Here is a 22,431-nt window from a genome sequence, read left to right on the forward strand (position 1 = left end):
GTGAGCTTGTGGCATTTTCGGGTTGTGTGGTTTGAAGGCTTCACGCCGCTGTGGAACTTGCAGGGGGCATCAAGTGCTTGCTCGTAGGAGAAAGCCGGCTGCCAAGCCGGCCTGCCGCCCTTCTGCTTTTTGGGCGTGGGCCGCCCTTCTGGTTGTTCGTCTTCGGCGGTGGCTACCAGCCGACTGATGGGAGGCGGCGGGGGAGCCTTGCGCTTGTGGTCGTTCTGGTATGGGCGTCGGCTGGAGTCTCCTGCCAGCGTCTTGGGACTCGGAGCGAGTACCTTCCCGGAGGCGTCTACTCGGAGCTCGGTCTTCATTGAGGAATCGGCCATGGCGTATTTGTCAGCTATGATCAGTAGCTCGTCGAGGGTAGTCGGCTCGTCGCAGAGGAGTCGGTGCTTGAGGAGGGTGCCTTCTCGGCACCCGGCGGTGAAGTACTCTATAGCTTGAACCTCGTGCACCCCTTCGCAGGAGTTGTGGAGCTCGGCCCAACGCGTGAGGTAGTCACGAGTTGACTCACTGGGCCCTTGCACACACAAGGAGAGCTGTCGGGGTTTAGGAGCCCGCTTGTAGGTGCTGGTGAAGTTGCGGACGAAGGCTTTTGTGAAGTCCAGCCAGCTGTTGACGTTGTAAGGCTTGAGGCTATTGAGCCAGGTACATGCCGTGCCTTGGAGCATGAGGGGAACATACTTCACGGCAACGCGCCTGTTGCTGTTCGCGATGCTAACCGCAGTGGAGTAGTCGATCAACCAGTCTTCCGGCTTCACGGAGCCGTTGTACTTGGGCGTGTCTCTTGGGAGCGAGAACCCTTTAGGGAAGGGCTCGTCGCGGATGCGGGGGCCAAAGCAGGGAGGGCCGACATCATCCTCTTCTTCCAGGGCCAAGGATCGCGCTAGGCGGTCGATCCAGTGGCGGGCGTCATTCTCGCCGACTCCTTCACGGCGACCCAGTCGGCCGCTCAGAGTCGGATGCGTGACAGGCGGCGGAGTGGGGTATCTCTCCCCATGAGGCGGAGATGGGGGCGGATTGCCCCGCCATTCCATAGCTCGAGGACGGCCTTCTGCGTCACGCTCGATGGAGATTCGAGTCCGGCTGCGGCTGGCAGCCGGCTCCTTTTCTTTCCTTGCGCGGGTGTTGCCCGCCGTCGTCGTTCGGGATGTCGCACCATGCTCTCGGCGCGGGGAGGACTTTCGGCGCGGACACCGGCTTCATGCCGCTCTTTGGCCGCGTCGATAAGCTGCTGGATGCGTCTGGTCATGTAGGGGAGCTCGTCGGCCCTCCGTCCGTCCAGCTCGTCCACAGCCGCCTGGGCGGCGCGTAGGTTCTCGAGAGGCATGGCATAGACTGGGCGATCCGCTCCCAGCGCGCCAGCGATAGCTGCACCGCGTTTCTTGATGATGCCGACGCTGCTCGGCCCATCGGGAGGCGGCGTGCCGAAGGCGGCGCGGTCGACTTCACGCTGGTGAGCCTCGGTGAGGCGTCTGATGCAGGCTAGCTTCTGGCCCTCCGCGATGAGGGCGAGGCAGCGCGCCTCCAGTGTCTGGGCGTCGGCGTCAGCCGTGATGGGGGCGGATAGGTCATGCAGCGCCACCTGCAGGGCGTCGTGGGCGTTTTCGTGACAGGCGGCGCCGTGGCTGATGACCAGTACCTCGGTGATGGCGCTGCCGCTGCTGTCGGCTCGAGGAAGAGGGTCGTTGATGATTACCACGTTGGAGGGGAAGGCGTCAAGTGATGCCGTGTCGGAATCGACAAGCATCGGGTCGGTGGAGCCAACCGACTCCAAGTCCGCAGCCAGCTCGCCGGAGACATGGAGTTGGTCGAGGAGGCTGACGAGGTGGCTTTCGGGGCAAGCGCCATCGGGCGAGCCGGGCTGGCTACGCACGCTGGGGAGGAAAAGGGTTCCCGTCCAGAGCAGGTCTCAGGACGACGGTGCACCTGGCCCCACGGTGGGCGCCAAATGTCGGGTGGTTGGTGCGACATATGCCAACGGGTGGCTTATCATTGTGGGAGCCAATAAAACATCGCCGGTGCCTAGAAACGGGATAAGGCAAAGACATGCACGCCGGCGAATCTTACACAGCTTCAGCGCTCTCCGTGGAGATAACACCCCTACTGCTACTCTGCGGGGTCTCCGCATGGTCACTAGATTGGCAAGTAGCTACAAGAGGCTCCTTGAGCTGTTTGGTGAAAGGATGAAGAGGGGCAAGGCTTGCCTGCTCCTCCTCTCGTTTCGGTGTCTAAAAACTATCCAAAGAGAGACCCCCCTGCATGGGTGCCCTAGGGGTTTTATATAGGCCTACCCCCAGGGGTACAATGGTAATCCGGCTGGGCGCGGGGCCCAGCTGTCTGCGTCTACGCTGGCCGGCTTCTCCGCCGACCGATGGGCCCGCCGCCTGGTAGGCCCCGCCGGCTGCTGGCCCTCTTGTCGACAGGCCGGCCCCACCGCTCGGGAGTTTTGTCGGAGGCTGGTTACTGTTGCCTTGCCTCTGGTGACGAGGGCTTTGTCGTGGTAAGCATGGCTACAGTGCCATCGCGAGGCGGCTCATCACTGTAGCCTTACCTTGCCTTATCTCCTTAATGAGGCACCTTCTTCGAGGGAGAGAGCCGGCCGGCTATTGGGAGCTGGCCGTACCCTAGGCCGACTGTGGGAAGCCTGGCCGCCTTTGGGGTCTCCCTGACTGAGGGGGCCCGCCACCCACGGGTCGTACTGACCGCTCGCCGTGGGTGATGTCACGATCAACGTGGCAACAGTGCTGCGCCGGGCGGGTGATGGCCGCCCCGTACGACGCACTGTGGCCATGCATGCCCCGGGATTCGGGGGTGGCAGGCTTCACTGTAGCCACGCCCGTCTTGTCACCGTTACGTGGGTGCAGACTCTGAGGGCACGATCTTGGCCGCCTGCTGAGGGGTTGGCTCCTGGGAGTCGGCCCTCTCATGGCCGGCTTCTTGGAGTCGGCCTTCTCGTGGTCTTGTTTCTCAAGGATTTCAGGGCTTGGCCGCCTTTGCGCAGCCGGCCTGAGAGGTAGCCAGCTGGGTGAAGGCGGCCCCACGTCTTGGACGCTTGGAGGCTTAATTGGCCTATAATATTTCTGAAGATCCAGGGGAAGCCGGCTAGGCTACCCGTGGTCATTTACTCCGACAATAAGATTAGAAAGGAAATGTGGGGAGCTGTGTCGCCTTTGAGAGTTACCCTGATATTAACAGTACCGCACCTTCAGTTGAAGAGAGCTGGTATCCGAAGCCTTTCTAACCGTATCGGCAATACTAGCACATATATTCCAGCAAGTTCCACTTTGCTAATTTTACTCCTGATGCTTACGGTTTTCCCGTTATATCTACACTATGATCTGTGTAGCTGCTTTGTGTCGCACTAGCAGCAGTCCACTCTTGAAGCTAAACAACACACCAATCATAAGTCCAAAGCTTACTTCTTCAAATATGAATCGTGATATGATACTGATATTAGTTAACAGACACACATTTAATTGGTCAGGTAATGCTCCCACTTGATTTTCCAAATGCATGTGACCACATATAGAGAGACAGCATGGAATTGCATTTCTTTGGGCGCTGTGATTCATCATGAGTGGGCAACCAACATTGTATGCAATGAAGCGAAACCTCAAGAATATGCTTCCTCTTCTATTCTTTAACATGTTCCTCTTTTGTTATTATGTATTTAGTATGTACAGTATGTTCCTTGTTAGGAAGGGGAGCAGGGACATTTGCAGTCAACAGCTAATAGAGCTGGCACGTACGTGATCGATAGGCTTTCAATTAGTAACGGCAATACAACACCATATTTTCCAGCCAGTTCCACTTTCCCGATTTATATATCGTGGTTATGGTGTACCCCTTTTATGTACACTACGATCTGCCTAGTTGCTGTGTGCTCTTGTTATCATGGTTTGGCAATAAACTCTCTCTACAGTATATTATGAACCTATCATCTGACAACTATCCTTACTTCTGGAGCCTATTTTTTGTGTACTTGTGCCAGATTATATTAATGCACGCACCATATTATAGCACACATGAGCTCTCTCGTCAGAATCTAGTGATAGCACACAAGGGTTTACCGGGGCGCCCCTATATTAGAATATCCTCTGCATTATTTTCATGGTTTTCAGATATTATACATAATTACAGTGAATATCATAATCTATGCATCACAAGAATATTGTGGAACACTGCAACGACTTACAAAATTGGCACCAAGGCATTGGGTGCCATTCTGGATGCAATGAGACTCATATGCTCCCCACCTGTAGATTCTTGTTCAGAATAAGATCCTAATGACTATTCTAACCTCGAGGAGTCAAAGGCAGATGGCCTGTCCTATTCACCCATCAAGGTGCCAGTTCTAATTTGGCAAGGTTTTATTGATTGTGCGTATCTTGCATATGTTGTCTTGCATTTCTTCTACTTTGTTGCACCGCGATCTGCTTAGTTTACTCATCATATATGTCAGGATGCCATGCCCATCCATTATCAATACATATTCCATCTATCATCATACCATGTTTTCCACTCAAATGATGTTCTTGTGCATCAGACATAAAAAAGGAAGAGGGTGATTGCCGAACCTGAAGGAGCGCCAGCAAAGTCCTTGAAAAACGTGGCGGTGCCGGAGAAATCAGACAGCGCCCCACTTATATTGGCTGTACAACCAGTGACACAAAACGTAGGCCAGACTCCAGGAGACTGTACCCATACTTCACTGGCCACACCACTAGCCCCACCACACATGACCTGCATTCCAGCAAAAGGTATGTCGATTTCAGTTTCCACAGCACCAGCCGTACCACAGAAAGATCCCACTCCAGCAAAAAGTACAGCAAGTCCACCGACGGAAGACCTATCCCAACTACAAAGACGGCCAATTCCTACACATCGGAACCCCATTCCAGTTATTTCCAGTTTAAAAGACAATGCTTTGAATGTTGTTAGGGACTACGTGTATATATTCCCATCATGGGAAGATTATAGTGAAGACAAACACCATTTTCACATCTTCGAGTCCCACTTACGTGTAAGTGCTATTATTCATGGTGATTATTTTCCTGTTTTCTGCTGATTGAACACATCATTGATTTACATTACATTGTTGTAAGTAGGCGAGGATCAATTTGGATAGTCATGACGAGCAAAGCTTGCTTGCACTTTTCAAGGAAGCATTGCAACAGTATCGGTGTAACCTGAGGAAATCACACTTTGATGGCAAGTCTATAAATGAATTTCTGGTGAAGTCTCCTGTGCTAAATTTAGAAGACATTGAATGGAAAACCTTGTTATGCACTAGTCTTGTTCCCAGGATGAGGTACTATCTATGATATCACATGACAATTTGAACTTCTACTTTTCCGCATGTGCCTGATGGATCTTTTTGCAGGAAATCAGCTTGAAGAAGAATTCCGGTTTGAAAATAACGACCGGATATCGCAAATATGCTGCCCGTTGCTTTGCTCTTGTTAGTACCTGTTGTCCTATATCACTGTACTTGCATTCATAACTGGTTCATTATGTGACAGCAGTATGCATGATAGCTTGCTTATCAATTGTTCGCTCCAAATTATCCGATCTGTATGAATGGTTACATTAGTGTAGAATATATCCAATGCCAATGAATTTTTTTAGCTCTGCATTGTTCTTGTAAGTACCTACTATCCTTTATCAGTGTGCTTATATTGATAGGTAGTTTTTCATGTACCATCACTTTGCAGCTTATTTTCCTCTGCCCTCCATTTTCTACGCATCAAATCTATATTTACTCTTACCATAAGTTTGGATAACACCGATGGTCCTAAAGAAGTATAGCTCGGCATTGCTCTTAGTTGTACATTTTGCCTATATTGATGCACTTACATTTATAGCTACTTGGTTATGTAGCATCACTCTTCATCTTATCTTAAATATTCTCCATTTTTTATTATATTATCACATCTATATTTACTCTTAACAAAATGTAGAATAAAGGCAATGCTTATGAAGAAGATTCTGTGGTAAACTTCTTGAATTGCCCCCCATCAGCATGGACAAGGGATTTATAGAGCCTGTCTTCACCAATAATGTAAGTTTGTCCTTCTCAAGTCTTCAAACTTTGTTGTGTATATTTGGTTATGCATGACTGCAACAACTGTTTATTTTTGGTGTTTGCATCAAATTGCATGTTTAAAGTTTATTATGTAGTTCATAAACAAAAGTGTGTCCTTCTCAATTTAAGTTTTCAGTTGTACAACCAAGTTCCTTCTTCATACCATGTATTCTATACATAGCAAGTGATCTTCTTTAGCACTGCATGTATGCTTCTGTTATTGATCCGTAATCCAGTGGCGTGGTGAACCTACCCACTACAGCACAGTGTAATATTCTGCAATGTCTTAACTATGAACAATGTCATATCCTTGTACTATTATTTAAACCATCTCTTTATTTTCCAATCTGAAATGGGATAAATTGACAGCACGCCAACCATTGATACTAATGAGTTCTTGATCTGTAATCGTGTGGTGTCGAGAAGCTGCCAACTCCTTCACAAGGTCATTTTCCTGCCATGTCTTATCCTGAACAATACCATATTGTGTTAATGCTATTTTAAACTGTGTCACTTTATTCGTCAGTAAGATATGTGATGAATTGTCAGCACTGATACTTATATGTGCAAAACTTGTCATCTGTATGGTTGTTTATCTTTCAGAGTGAGGAGGATATAAGTCTAAAACTAGGGCAGTCTCATTAGCTTGCTCAGCTGCTTGCGCTGTAGCTCTCGTGCAGGGCTAACCTTTCTTGAACTCTATTGAAGTGTTGTCGGTTTTGTATATTATTTTGTCGGCATGTTTATTTGCACTAGTGGCGATCTTTGATGCCCAGTGTATGTAATCTGCTGTCTGCTTGTGCTTTAATATCATAGTGGCAAACTTTGATGGCCAGTGGATGTAATATGTCATAATTTCTTTATTGTATAGTCTAGGTTTTTTCTTATTCATGATGCTGCAGTTATTTTACTCTATACATATCCTGTCTTCGCAGTAAACTTGCCAAACCGTAAAATTATGGTATATAATCGAGTCGTCATGCAAATCACTACATAATCGGTCCGTTAACAGGCCTAAATGTAAACTGACCCACTAGTAGATTTGGGCCTCTACTAAGCCAAGTAAACCGCCGGCCCTATTCTCGCAAGAAAACTCAATGGGCTTTTAGGAGGCTGAAAAGTAGGTTGGGCCTGAAACGTGCCGAACAGCTCACGGGCCGGCAGCAGGACGAAATAAACCCCGGCCCATGATTGTGCCAATCACATCACGGGCCGTTAATAGACCAAAATTGTCTCGGTCCTTGTTTGGCCCAATCAGATTATTGGTTGTGAGCAGGCCGGATGCAAACCAGGCCGTAGTTAGGCCCAACTAAATGATGAGCTTTTAACAGGCCGAAATAAATATAGGGCCAAAATGTTAAAGAGGCCTTTAACAGGCCGAAAATAATATCAGGCCCAATTACCAAATGGGCCTTTAGCAAGTGGGCCCAAAAGCATAGCGTCCAGTTAACGAGCCGAATCTGATATGGGCCATAATTTAGCCCAAAGCCTCTTAAAGGGCCGAATCTGATCTGGGCCGTAATTTGGCCTAGAACGTGGTAGGCTTTTAACGGGCCGGATCTCATATGGGCCTTTATTGGGCCAGGAACGTGGCAGGCTGTTAATGGACCGGATCAAATATGGGCCGACATTGGGCCCAAAACATGGCAGCCTGTTAATGGGCCGGCCCACTAGTATCCTCAAAATCTTGTGGGCCTTTAGCTGGGCCGGGCCATTATGGTCGGCGAAATCTCATGGGCATTTAGTTGGGTCGGCCCATTATAGTCCGCAGAATCCTGTGGGCCATTAGTTGGGCCGGCCCATTTAATCTTTATGGGCCACTTTTGGGCCAGACCATGTGTCAACATATCATAGGCGCATCTCTCCCATTGGATGAGTGACACCTGTGCCAACGCGAAGCTGACACGTGGTTCCATCGGCCAATGAGAATTCTACATGTGGAAAATCGTCATTGGTCGTGGCTGTTAGCGGGTTATCAGATCCAAAATCGGACCCGATAGCTTAACGGCGACCCATTATGGTGGAGGCCACGTGTCAGTCACCCTTGATGAAAGTACTTCCATGACGTGGCATTTATCGTCATGGAAGTGAACACTTGTTTGATGATAATTTTGGTAATGTCATGGAACACTTCTACGACAGCACAAATATTACTATCTTGATTCTGTCATAAAATCGTCATGGATGTATGTGCATGACAGAAAACGTGACCTACTGTGACAAACATGTATCATCACGGAAGTGTACTTTTTTGTAGTGATGCCACGTGTACCAGATGAATGACCCCAAGCTCGACCACCATGATGCAAGAGGTGCGAGCCGAGGAACACTGTTGGAGACACCCCCCTCATAATTTTCCTCGTCACCATCTGAGTCCTAGAAGATCTCATCCACATCATCATTAGGCATGCAACTGCCTTCATAGACAACATGCACAGAAGGAGTAGAGGCGACTAGGGACGCACCACGACGTCGGCACTTCGTACGTGCTCAAGTGCGTGCAGCGTGCGTGCTTTTCCATCGGTGCTAGCTCTAAGTCCGAGGCTGCTGTCGTCTTCATCTGTGGCTAGTCATTGAGAAATGACAGCAAAGAGGTGCTGCAAAAGATGTGTAGGCGCCGTTGTGTGCGAGCTTCACCATAGCACGACGAACCGAACATCACCGCAGATGGCGCACGCCTCCATGCAGCCGAGTGTGTGTGGATGCATGTGTTATTCACGTGCATTCTACGGACGAGTGTGTGTGCATGCATGTGTTGTGTACGTGCGTTGTGTGCTCCATGTTGTGCGCGTATGTGGATGAGTTGGATCGGCATGAGTTAGTGCGTTGGATTGTGTACATGCGTGGCTGCATGCGTCCTGTACACGCGTGGCTTCTTGCGTGGTTATCAATATAAACTATAAAATATATTCAACTTAGCATCCTGATATATTGTCTCTAGTGGTTAGCGAAGAGTTCATGTTCATTTATTTGTTTATAGGTGGTCAGGCGGCAAAAAATAGGGGAAAACGCGCAAGGTTGCTTGCTCCTTCTCAGTCGTCGGGAATCCATGTTCTTCCACTCTCTTTTTTACATGAGCTTTGTTCATCCTTTTTCCAACACGCGAGACATCTAGCATCAAGGTGCATGTGTCATGCAAGAAAATGGAGATAATCAGATAAGCAGTGCGTAAGTGATCCCTACACTTCGATGGCACCTACTATGCAATATTTTTCTCATCGATGGAACATGAATAGTGCACGTAAACGATGGAGCACGGCATGGTAGCCATTACATGGTCAGCCCTTTTTTGGAGAGAGTACGTACTAAATAACTTTGATGTGCCCGTCAACTCGCAGAACAACGAGAAGCTTGCTTACTGCACCTTCTCCCTCGCCAACGCGTGCGCGGTGGCTTGCAACATGAGGAGAAACTTTTGCTTACAAGCGGTGGACGCGCATCAGTTCATTTGGTGTCAGATTACCAGAAGTACTACTGTAGTACCATCATTATTGTTTGACTTCCGGAAGAGGCGAAGAGCCAAGCACAAGGTCACCTACTAACCTTAGGCTAGCCATAGTGGGAGTAACATAAGTAGGAGTACCTCCTTCTTTATTCTAGAAACAACCACATGCAAATATTGGATGGTAGCAGCACAACAACTGAATCAAAAATCGAAACCAACCAATGAACTACTACTACTACTACTGGTGAGCGTTTGCTAGTATCATGTACTCTATATGTCCATGTATATAGGGCTTAATGCGTCTTCTGAGACTAACTTTGGCCCTATTTGGATCCACGGGTTAGAGTTACTTTGAGCTAGTTGGGCTCAAATAGCCCTAAAGTATCCAAACATGAGGGTTAAATTGGAGAAAGTTGCCCCAAACCCACCAAAAAAACTATCCCACCCAAGAGTCGCTAACATGTGATGAGTTAACTGACCTCAATAGACGGCAAAAACGCCAGCCCGCCGCACTTTGAGAGAGACGAGGAGGGAGAAGCGATACAGGCTGGTAGATTACTAGAGCTAGGGGTCACATGGAGGCCAAGAAATATGGTGATAGCGTAGGTTAGCCATGTAGTATGATGTAACTACACTGGGTTGCTGTGTTTCGTACTCTTCTGGTCTACTGTGGAGACGATTGGTTGATTTTATATCGCTGAATAATATAAAATATTATGAGTGCGGACGCTCCACCATGAGGTTCCTTGCTCCTTCTCGGTCATCGGGAATCTATGTTCTTCCACTCTCTTTTTGTACGTGAGCATTGTTCATCCTTTTGCCAACACGCGGGACATCTAGCATCAAGGTGCACGTGTCATGCAAGAAAATGGAGATAAGCAGTGCGTAAGTGAGTCATGCACTACGATGGCACCTAGTGCTATGCAATATTTTTCCTCCTTGATGGCACGTGAATAGTGCATGTACTCAATGTTCGAGCACGGGATGGTAGCCATGAACATGGTCGGCCCTTTTTAGAGAGAGTACTAAATACATATTAACTTTGATGTGTCCCGTCAACTCGTAGAATGATGAGAAGCACACACTGAATGGCCGGGCACGGGATGGTAGCCATGGACATGGTCAACCCTTTTTGGAGATTAATGCACTACTTTTGATGTGTCCGGGCCCCATTCTCATGTATGCCAACGTGGTACTAGTCAATTATTTTGCCAGAGTCAGCTATCACACCCTTTCGATGCCACGTCAATGTACCCACTAGAAACAAGTTAGACTTGTTCGGTTCAACTGCCTCCCTAGGTGTTTGGAGAGGAATTGGCCAGCGCGAGGCGGTTCTATAGGTGGGCAGGCGGCTTAAAACAAGGAAAACGCGCGAACCAGATAAGAGCATGGTTAGAGCAAGTACAATAGAGCTGAGTCAGCTGGCTATAAGAAATAAACTAGTATATTCTTGCTTAGTTGGAGGAAAGAAAAGAAGAGAGAGAAGGTAAGCGGGATCTTGGTGAAGAGCTAGCTCTAGCACATGCTCCTAGGCACTTTGTGAGAGGGAAAGGTGGCCCATATAATAAAAAAGTAGTACACTTTTCTAATCAACTATTGTACATATTGGCTATAGGTTGGTCATAGTGGGGAGTAACTTATACTAGTGTCATGCATATGACACTAGTCTAAATTACTACCTTCATAGTGCAAAGTAACATAGTACTAGTGTCATAGAGGACTTCATTTATTAGATTGTAGACTCATCTTGTCTTGAGAAACGCTATGTTATAGTAACATATTATGTTACCACTTCTCATTAACTACATGCCATGTAAGCAAAAATTTCTTGAAGTGCGCTATGTTACTCCCACTATGACTAGCCTAAGATGGGCTATAGATGACATGGCAATGGCTTATAGCCAGCAGTTGGCTATACTATTAACCATGCTCTTAATAGTATAGCCAGCTGATGGCTACATGACATTGCCACGTCATCTATAGCCAACCTTGTAGCCTTCAAGTATAATAGTAAGATACAAAGATGTGCTATTTCATCAATACAGGGCCCAGGTTCCACTCTCATATATACTACATAGGAGCACGTGTTGCAACTGGCTCTTATTCTGTAGCCGGCTCATCTTCTCTCTCCTCTTCTCTCTCCTCCATGTCAGCAGAAAAATAATCTTTAAACCCTTACATCCTGCTTACATAAGCTTATTGTACTTGCTCGAGGGAGGGAAGCTTCTACATTTGCAAGGGACGTGGCAATGGCTATTGGGCGACAACATACGGTCAATAGGGTATGCCATAAAGGATACAAAGAGGCATCCTATATCATCAAGGACCAACTTCCCTACCGATAGCTCATCTAACAAAACTCCCAAGTTAACTGCGCTGAGGCTGGTGTAGTCATGAGATGGGTGACCGGATGGGAAGTGGACTCGATATTAACTAGATGGATGGGTCACTGCAAAGGTTTATTATAAACCTTTGCAGTGACCCATCCTTCTAGCTAATATCGAGGTCTTTGTTTTGTAATTTTTGGCATTTTTTTGTTTTTTGGACACATGTTAATCGAAAGTCTTTTGAACATAACGCATCCCAAGACATATATGCTTATGTGGCATGGAGTTAATGAGGAGAGAGGTGTTTGTAGTAACATAATATGTTACTGTAACATAACGCACACCAATGCAAAATGAGTCTACAACATACTCCCTCCTTTCCGGTTTATAGGGCTTATCTCAAAAAAAAAATTCCATTTTATAAGGCTCAATTTGGTTGTTCCCCATCACAAGTTCAGACTCCAAGGTGCATTAAATCATTGCATGCAAGTATTAAGAGAATTTACCAATGCATGTACTTTATGCATGCATGCATGCATTGCAATTAATACATTGGTAAACATAAATTTTTGAGGAAAACAACAGCATTAATTGGGTGCTTTTGCAAATTATAAAAAGTATTACACCACTCAACATCTACCTTGGTTGGTGAGATTTTTGAATTGAGCCCTATAAACCAGAAAGGAGGGAGTAATAAATGGAGGCTTGCATGACACTACATTTATATTACTACCCACTATGATGATAGTAACATAAACTAGTAACATGCATATGTTACTAGTCTAAATTACTGCCCACTATGACTAGCCTTAGCATGTTTAATAATATAGCCAACTGATGGCTACAAGGAACCGCCATGTCATCTACAACCATCATCTTTATGCACTCATGCAATAGTGTGGGCTATAAGGTTGGCTATTAGTACATTAGTACTTTTTTTCCATCTTCTCTCTATCTCTTTCTTCACATTTATTGCATTTACTTAGGAATGCGTATATAGCTAGGCTCTTGCATGAGAGCCCAGTCCCCTTACTTTTTCACGTCTCTCTCTCCCGCTAGTATAATAGTGGGCTTATAGCCCGCTTACATGGCATTTTTTACCTATGTGGAGGAGAGAGTGATGAAAAAGTAAGACTAGTCACAATGGGTAATAACTTGGAGTACTACCTCTATAGTGGGGAGTATGTGTGGTGTCATGGAACACTTCATTTATTAGGTTGTAGACTCATCTTGTCTTGGTATGTGTGATGTTACAATAACTAGCTATGTTACAACATGCTTCTCTTTTCTCATTAATTACTTGTCACATCATCTGTTTTGCCTTGAGATGTGGGATGTTACCACCTATGTTACTCCCACTATGGGTAGTCTAAGGGAAGTGGGCTCTCATGCAAGAGCCTAGCTATATGTGGATTCCTAGACAAATAGAATAAATGTGAAGAAAGAGAAAGAGAGAAGGTTGAAAAAAGTAGTAATGTTATAGCCAACCTTGTAGCCCACACTACTATATGAGTGACTATAAATGATGGCTAGACATGACATGGCAATTTCTTATAGCCATCAACTGGCTATGCTATTAACCATGCTCTTAGGCTGGTCATAGTGGGGAGTAACTTATACTAGTGTCATGCATATGACACTAGTCTAAGTTACTACCTCCATAATGCAAAGTAACATAGTAGTAGTGTCATGCTAGTTGGCTTCATTTATTACCTTGTAGACTCATCCTCTCTTGGAAATTGCTATGTTACAGTAACATACTATGTTGCTCTAAACACATCTGTCCTCATTAAATACATGCCACATAAGCAAACTTGTCTTGGACTGCGCTATGTTACTACCTATGTTACTCCCACTATGACCAGCCTTAGTAGGTGACCTTGCACTTGTCTCTCCGCCTCTTCTGGAAGTCGAATGAACTGCTGGCAATCTGACACCAAATGAACTACTGCACGTCCACCGCTTGTAAGCAAAAGTTTTTCCTCGTGCTGCGAGCCACTGCGCACGCATTGGCGAGGGAGAAGGCATAGTAAGCAAGCTTCTTGTCATTCTGCGAGTTGCCGCGTGTTGGCAAAAGGATGAACAAAGCTCACATAAAAAAAGAGTGGAAGAACATAGATTCCCGACGACCAAGAAGGAGCAAGGAACCTCGTGGTGGAGTGTCTCCACTCATAATATTTTATATTATGCAGCGATATAAAATCAACCAATCATCTCCACACTAGACCGGAAGAGTACAAAACACGACAGCCCGATGTAGTTACATCATACTACATGGCTAACCCATGCTATCACCATATTTCTTGGCCTCCGTGCGACAGCTCGCTCTAGTAATCCAGCAGCCCGTATCACTTCTCGCTCCTCGTCTCTCTCAAAGTGCGTCGGGCTGGCGTTTCTGTCATCTATTGAGGTCGGTTAACTCATCACATGTTAGGCCAACTCCACCGCGCGACCCTACCCTGTCTGTCCCTGTACGTTTGGGGTAAAACAGACAAAACAGACGGCCCAGCGGCAGACCCCATTTTGCTTTTTTGTCCGTTTCGTGTCCGTTTCACCCCATCCCTGGACCAAAGTTGGTCTCGTTTTGGGGCAAAAGCGGACATGGGCGGACGATTTCTGCGTCCTCCTCGTCCGGGTCGTGTCCTCTACATGTGAGGCCTGACCCACCTGTCATCCTCTCTTTTTTATCTCCCGTGGCCCACCATACCCACTGAGGGATTCCTGGATTAGGGGGTCTCCGGACAGCCAAACTATATCCTTTGGCCGGACTGTTGGACTATGAAGATACAAGATTGAAGACTTCGTCTCGTGTTCGAATGGGACTTTTACTTGGCGTAGAAGGCAAGCTAGGAAATACGTATATGTATATCTCCTCCTTTGTAACTGACCTTGTGTAAACCCTAGCCCCATCTGGTGTCTATATAAACCAGAGGGTTTTAGTCCGTAGGACAACATACAATCATACCATCACTACAAAAAAATACACTTCCGTGATGATACGTGTTTGTCACAGTAGGTCGCTTTTTTTGTCATGCATGTACATCCATGACAAATTTATTACAGAATCAAGATAGTCATACCTATGCTGTCGTAGAAGTGTTCCATGACATTGCCAAAATTACCATCACGGAAGTGTCCACTTCCATGACGATAAATCGCGCGTCACAGAAGTGCTTTCGTCAAGGGTGACCGACATGTGGCATCCACCATAACGGAACACCGTTAAGCTATCGGGTCGGGTTTTGGATCCGATAACCCGTTAACAGCCCCGACCAATAGGGATTTTCCACGTGTAAAATCATCATTGGCTAGAGGAAACACGTGTCGGCTCATCGTCGGGACAGATGCCATCCACTCACTGGACAGAAGGCGCCTATGATACGTCGACACATGGCACGGCCCAACAAGTTTAAATGGGCCGGCCCAACTAAAGGCCCACAAGATTTTGCGGACCATAATGGGCCGACCCAGCTAAAGGCCCACGAGATTTTGCAGACCATAATGGGCTGGCCCAGCTAAAGGCCCACAAGATTTCGCGGGCCATAATGGGCCGGCCCAAGTAAAGGCCCACAAGAATTTTGTGCGCCATAATAGGCCGGCCCAGGTAAAGGCCCACAAAATTCTTACGGATCATAATGGGCCGGCCCAGCTAAAGGCCCACGAGATTTTGCCGACATTAATGGGCCGGCCCAGCTATAGGCCCACAAGATTTTGAGGACCCTAGTAGGCCGGCCCGTTAACTGGCTGCCATGTTTTGGGCCAAATGTCGGCCCATATTTGATCTGGTCTATTAATGGCCTGCCACGCTCCGGGCCTAATAGTGGCCCATATGAGATCCGACCCGTTAAAAGCCTACCACATTCTGGGCCAAATTACGGCCCAGATCAGGTCCGATCCTTTAAGAGGTTTTGGGCCTAATTATGGCCCATATTAGATTCGGCCCGTCAACTGGACACTATGCTTTTGGGCCCACTTGCTAAAGGCCCACTTAGTAATTCGGCCTGATATTAGTTTTGGCCTATTAAGGGCCCGTTTAACATTTCTGCCCTATATTAATTTCAGCCTGTTAAAAGCCCGTCATATAGTTGGGTCTAACTACGGCCCGGTTTGCATCCGGCCTGCTGGCAGCCGATATCTGATTGGGCCAAACAAGGACCGAGACAATTTTCGGCCTGTTAAAAGCCCGTGATTTGATTCGCACAATCATGGGCCGGGGTTCATTTCAGGCTGCTGCCGGCCCGTGAGCTGATCGGCACGTTTCAGGCCCAACCTACATTGTGATTGCATGACGGCCCGATTATGTACCGTAATTTTACGGTTTGGCCGGTTTACTGCGAAGACAGGATATATATACAGTAAAATAACTGCAGCATCGTGAATAAGAAAAAACCTATACTATGCAATAAAGAAATTACGGGATATTACATCCACTGGGCATCAAAGTTCGCCACTATGATAATAAAGCACAAGCAGATTACATACACTGGGCATCAAAGATCGCCACCAGTGCAAATAAACACGCCGACAAAATAATATACAAAACCGACAGCACTTCAATAGACTTCAAGAAAGGTTAGCCCTACTGGGGAGCTGCAGTGCAAGCAGCTGAGCAAGATGATGAGACTACGCTTGTTCAGCACTTATATCTTCCTCACTCTGAAAGATAAACAAGCAGACAGATGACAGGTTTTGCACATAAAAGTATCAGTGGTGACAATTCATCACATTTCTTACTGACGAATAAAGTGACACAATTTAAATTTTCATTAACACAATATGGTATTGTTCAGGTCAAGACATGGCAGGAAATGACATTGTGAAGGAGTTGGCAGCTTCACGACACCACTGGATTACATATCAAGAACTCATAAGTATCAATGGTTAGTGTGCTGTCAATTTATACCATTTCAGATTAGCAAATAAAGAGACGGTTTAAATAATAGTAGAATGATATGACATTGTTCATAGTTAAGACATTGCAGAATATGACATTGTGCTGTAGTGGGTAGGTTCACCACACCACTGGATTACAGATGAAGAACAGAAGCATACATGCAGTGCAAAAGAAGATCACTTGCTTTGTATAGTTTAATTTACATGGTATGAAGAAGGAACTTGGTTGTACAACTGAAAACTTAAATTGAGAAAGGACGAACTTTTGTTTATGAACTACATATAATAAACTTTAAACAAGAAATTTGATGCAAACACCAAAAATAAATAGTTGTTGCAGTCATGCCTAACCAAATATATACAACAAAGTTTGAAGGCTTGAGATGGAAAAAATTACATTATTGGTGAAGATAGGCTCTATAAAGGCCTTGTCCATGCTGATGGGGGGGGCAATTCAAGAAGTTTACCACATAATCTTCTTCAAAAGCATTGCCTTTATTCTACATTTTGTTAAGAGTAAATATAGATGTGATAATATACGAAAAAATGGAGAATATTTAAGATAAGATGAAGAGTGATGCTACATAACCAAGTAGCTATAAAGTGTAGTGATACAGGCAAAAGGTACAGCCAAGAGCAATGCACAACTAAACTTCTTCAGTACCAACCTTATGGTAAGAGTAAATATAGATCTAATGTGTAGAAAATGGAGGGCAAAGGAAAATAAGCTGCAGAGTGATGGCACATGAACAACTACCTGTCATTATAAGTACATTGATAAAGGACAGCATGTACTTACAAGAACAATGCAGAGCTAAAAAACATTGGCATTGGATATATTCTACTCTAATGTAACCATTCATACAAATCAGATAATTTGGAGCGAACAATTGATAAGAAAGCTATCATGCATACTGCTGTCACATAATGAACCAGGTATGTATGCAAGTAAAGTGATACAGGACAACATGTACTAACAAGAGCAAAGCAACGGGCAACATATTTGCGATATCCTGTAGTTTTTGTCAAACTAGAATTCTTCTTCGAGCAGATTTCCTGCAAAAAAGATCTGTAAGGCACATGCAGAAAAATAGAAGTTCAAATTGTCATGTGATTTTATAGACAGTACCTCATCCCGGGAACGAGACCAGTGCAAAACAAGGTTTTTCCATTCAATGTATTCTAATTTTAGCACAAGAGACTTCACCGGAAATTCGTTTATAGACTTGCCATCAAAGTGTGATTTCCTCAGGTAACACCGATACTACTGCAATGCTTCCTTGAAAAGCACAAGCAAGCTCTGCTCGTCATGACTATCCAGATTGACCCTCGCCTAGTGACAACAATGTAATGTAAATCATTGATGTGTTCAATCAGCAGAAAACAGGAAAATAATAACCATGAATAATAGCACTTACATGTAAGTTGGACAGGAAGATGTGAAAATGGTGTTTGTCTTAACAATAATCTTCCCATGATGGGAATATATGCACGTAGTCCCTAACAACATTGAAAGCATTGTCTTTTAAACTGGGAATAAATGGAATGGGGTTCCAATCTGCAGGAATTGGCCGTCTCTGTAGTTGCGATAGGTCTTCGGCCGGTGGAATTGCTGTACTTTTTGCTGGAGTGGGATTTTTCTGTGGTACAGCTGGTGCTATGGCAAATGAAATCGGTATACCTTTTGCTGGAGTGCAGGTCCTGTGTGGTGGGGCTAGTGGTGTGGCCAGTGAATTATGGGTACAGTCTGCTGGAGTCGGTCATATACCTTTTGATGTCTGATGCACAAGAACAACATTTGAGTGGAAAAACATGGTATGATGACAGATGGAATATGTATTGATAATGGATGGGCGTGACATCTCGACGTATATGATGAGTAAACTAAGCAGATGGCGGTGCAACAAAGTAGAAGAAATGCAAGACAACATATGCAAGATACGCGTAATCAATAAAACCTTGCCAAATTAGAACAGGCACCTTGATGAGTGAACAGGACAGGCCATCTGCCTTTGACTCCTCGAGGTTAGAATAGTCATTAGGATGATATTCTGAACAAGAATCAACAGGTGGGGAGCGTACGAGTTTCATTGCTTCCAGAATGGCAGTCAATGCCTTGCTGCCAATTTTGTAAGTCATTGCAGTGTTCCACAATATTCTTCTGATGCACGGATTCTGATATTCACTATAATTGCATATAATATCTGAGAACCATGCAAACATAAATAGTTATGAGATTATCTTTGTAATGTAGATGATATTCTAATATAGGGGCGCCCCTGTAAACACTTGTGTGCTATTACTGGATTCTGATGAGAGAGCTCATGTGTGCTGTAATATGGTGCGTGCATTTATATAATCTGGCACAAGTACAAAAAAATAGGCTCCAGAAGTAAGGATAGCTGGCAGATGATAGGTTCATAATATACTGTGTAGAGAGTTTATTGCCAAACCATGATAATAAGAGCACACAACAACTAGGCAGATCATAGGGGCTGTTTGGTTTTAGGACTAGCATTGCCACACTTTGCCTCACATTTTTGCCAAACTTGACTAAGGTTAGTTCATCAAAATGAGAGCCACAAGTTGGCAAGCCTAAGGGAATCTTGCCACACTTTTTGTGTGTATGCCATGTGGGGTCCAAGTGTGGCTTGCCTAAGATGTGGCTTGAACCAAACACTCACCTAAGTTGGTCAAACTTGCCTAACCTTAGGTGTGGCAATCTTTGGCAAAGTTAGTCACAAACCAAACAGCCCCATAGTGTACATAACAGGGGTACACCATAACCAGGATATATAAATTGGGAAAGTGGAACTGGCTGGAAATTACGGTGTTGTATTGCCGCTAGTAATTGAAAGCCTATCGATCACGTACAGGCCAGCTCTATCAGTTGTTGACTGCAGATGTCGCTGCTCCCCTTCCTGACAAGGAACATACTATGCTTCCCATATAGAACACTGCACGGGCCGCCGGCCGAACCACCGGCCCCACCGCCTATGTTGCTCCGCCACCCCCACCCCCGCCCCCACCCACGTCGAGTTTTCTTTGTTCGACGAGGCCCCACCACCGCCCCCACAACCACCGTCCCCACCAGAGCCCCTTTGATCGCATCGGCGAACTCCGGCGAGCTCTGAAAAATTGACTGACCCAATTTTGAAATTTAGTCTACTGTGATTTAACTAGTGTGGAATATAAAAGGGGAAAACCATAAGAATTGCGAGTATGGTGTTGAGCGTGCCATGGCGGATCTGAAGGTGCAAACTGGACAAAGGCAACTTCGTAACCAGAACAAGAAATTAGAGTAAAGCAGTGGCGATCTATTTTCTTGCTGCGATAAATAAGTTGAGCAGATACGAAAGAGTACCGCCTCTGGTGCGGCGCCATGTACGCATCTGCTGAGAATTTGACGGTGCTGCGGTAGTGATGGCTGTCGGCAGCGTGGAAGCAGATCTAGGAGGGTAGACGGTGGCAGCGGGGCGCGGTGGACGAGATGGTCGTAGGAGCGGCGCCAGCAAGGTGGACGACGGCGGGGATGAAGCGAGAGGACGGGATGCAAGGATCCCGGTCCGAAGCTGTGGCTGAGAGAGGTCGATCTCTTGTAATGGATGGCGGCGTCGGGGTATCAGCTCTGGCATGGTGGAGGAGGACGACGGTGGATGGGGTGGCGGACGGCGGCGGACGGAGGAGGATGGGGTGGAGAGGGTGTTTTGGCGCCCACGGAGTACGAAAGGGGAAAAGGGAGGTAGAGAGGAAGGGGGGAACCATGTATTCAGGGCGCGCTTGTCTCAAATGCGAGGAAATTTACAAACCTAGCCCCCGTTTCAAATTTCTACTACATCACAACAACACTAGTCGGTTGGGGATAGGACGGTAATCTCGCATACACCGAATATTTGCCGACGAGGGTTTGTTTTTGGCGCCCACCGTGTATGAATATGAATCGGGGAGGGAGTCGATTTCGTCCGAGGACACACTGTGTTTTGGCGCCCACCGTGTATGAATCCGGGTGAGAGGCGGTTACGTCATGTTTGGGTGAAATTACAAACCTACCCCTATCGAAACCTATAGAAATCCAGCATATAGGCTTTGTGTGGCAGGGATAGGAAGTAGTGATTTCCATCTCACAGATTTTGGTTTCGGGCGGTTACTGTGACTTTCCCTGCTTCGTTCAAATTTTGCAGAGTGCACGTTTACCGTGCCAACTCAATTCGAATCCCGTTTGTATTCTATTTTTTTCGGGCGGGATCCATTTTCAATTGGAATTACATTCTATATACATCTTTTTTTATATATACTTTCAAAAGAACAACTCCATTTATACACAAATATGGTTTACAAATGGCATGATCTCAGATTCATAAGGTTGTATCCATCAATTTGGATTTTCAAATATTTGAAACCACTTTATGTTGAAATCCAATGTATGCATTCCTCGCTAACTGTCTCCAATTAATGTGTGTTTCATGCGGGTTTTTTTACTTCTCAAACATGTATAATGTGTTTCACACACGCAACATATAGTGTAATCCCGTTTAGACATTAATTGCATATAAACCATGCATTGTTTGTAATTGAAGAATCTATGGATCACCAATATTGATAAACTATATAACATTACACGTGTGTCCAAATTCAAATGAATATGCATGTTTGATACACCAATTTGCGTTATGATATTATCTATGTCGTGATCTCCAGTTTAAATATTTGAATCCCCTTTAATCCAGATATTCGTCTCATATAGCTATCACTCATGCTTATATAGGACTATCTCTCTAGACCTATACGCGTTCATCATCTCTCAGGTATCTCTCGTGCTACCTGTATGTCGACAATGATCTTTTATCTTTGTAACACACTGACGGTACTCTCTCCCTCGACCTTCATCACTCTATCTCTCTCTAAGTATATCTCGCTCCCTACTATGTGTCTCTAACTATGATTCTCCATGTGGAATCTCTTTCTCTCACACAAACACAAAACTTTGTCTCCCGGGGTCTCATTTCTCTCTTCTATTCCCATGTGTGCCACTCGTACACCCCTCATACAGAGATGTCTTTCGCTCCTTAGATATGAGAACCTACGACTCTTCCTCTTCAATATCTCTTTCTCACACACAAACACAGACTCTGTCTCCCAGGGTCTCATATTTATCCATTGTTCTCTTGTATGTCACTCACACACACCCTCTCTCCCTAGAGATATCTTGCGTTCCCTCGTATGTCTTTCTAGCTATCACTCTCGTTGTGAAATATCTTTCTCTCTCGCAGACACAAAACTCCGTCTCTCTGGATCTCATTTCTCTCTGATATCTGTTTGTATGTGACTCACATGCACCCTCTCTCTATCTCTCTCACACGCACACACATAACCCAGCCTTCTGATCCACTCGACTCCTATCTCTAACGCACACTAGCTAGCATCTTTATCTTTCTATTTATCAGTTTCTCCATCAACCTTCTTTCTCGCCCTCACTCTTGATTCCTATCACACACACTACATATGTTTCTCTCTACATGCAGTCAAGTGCCCTCTCACACACATATATAACTTCACCCTTTGAACCACCCGACGGTCATCTCCAACACCCAAACTAGCGGATGTCCCTCTAGCTAGCATCTCCATCTCTGTATCTATTTGTAGCTTCTCCGTCAACATTTCTTTCTCACACG

This window comes from Triticum urartu, chromosome 5A, assembly GCF_056163025.1.
Source record: "Triticum urartu cultivar PI428250 chromosome 5A, HENAU_Tu73, whole genome shotgun sequence".
NCBI classification, from domain to species: domain Eukaryota; kingdom Viridiplantae; phylum Streptophyta; class Magnoliopsida; order Poales; family Poaceae; genus Triticum; species Triticum urartu.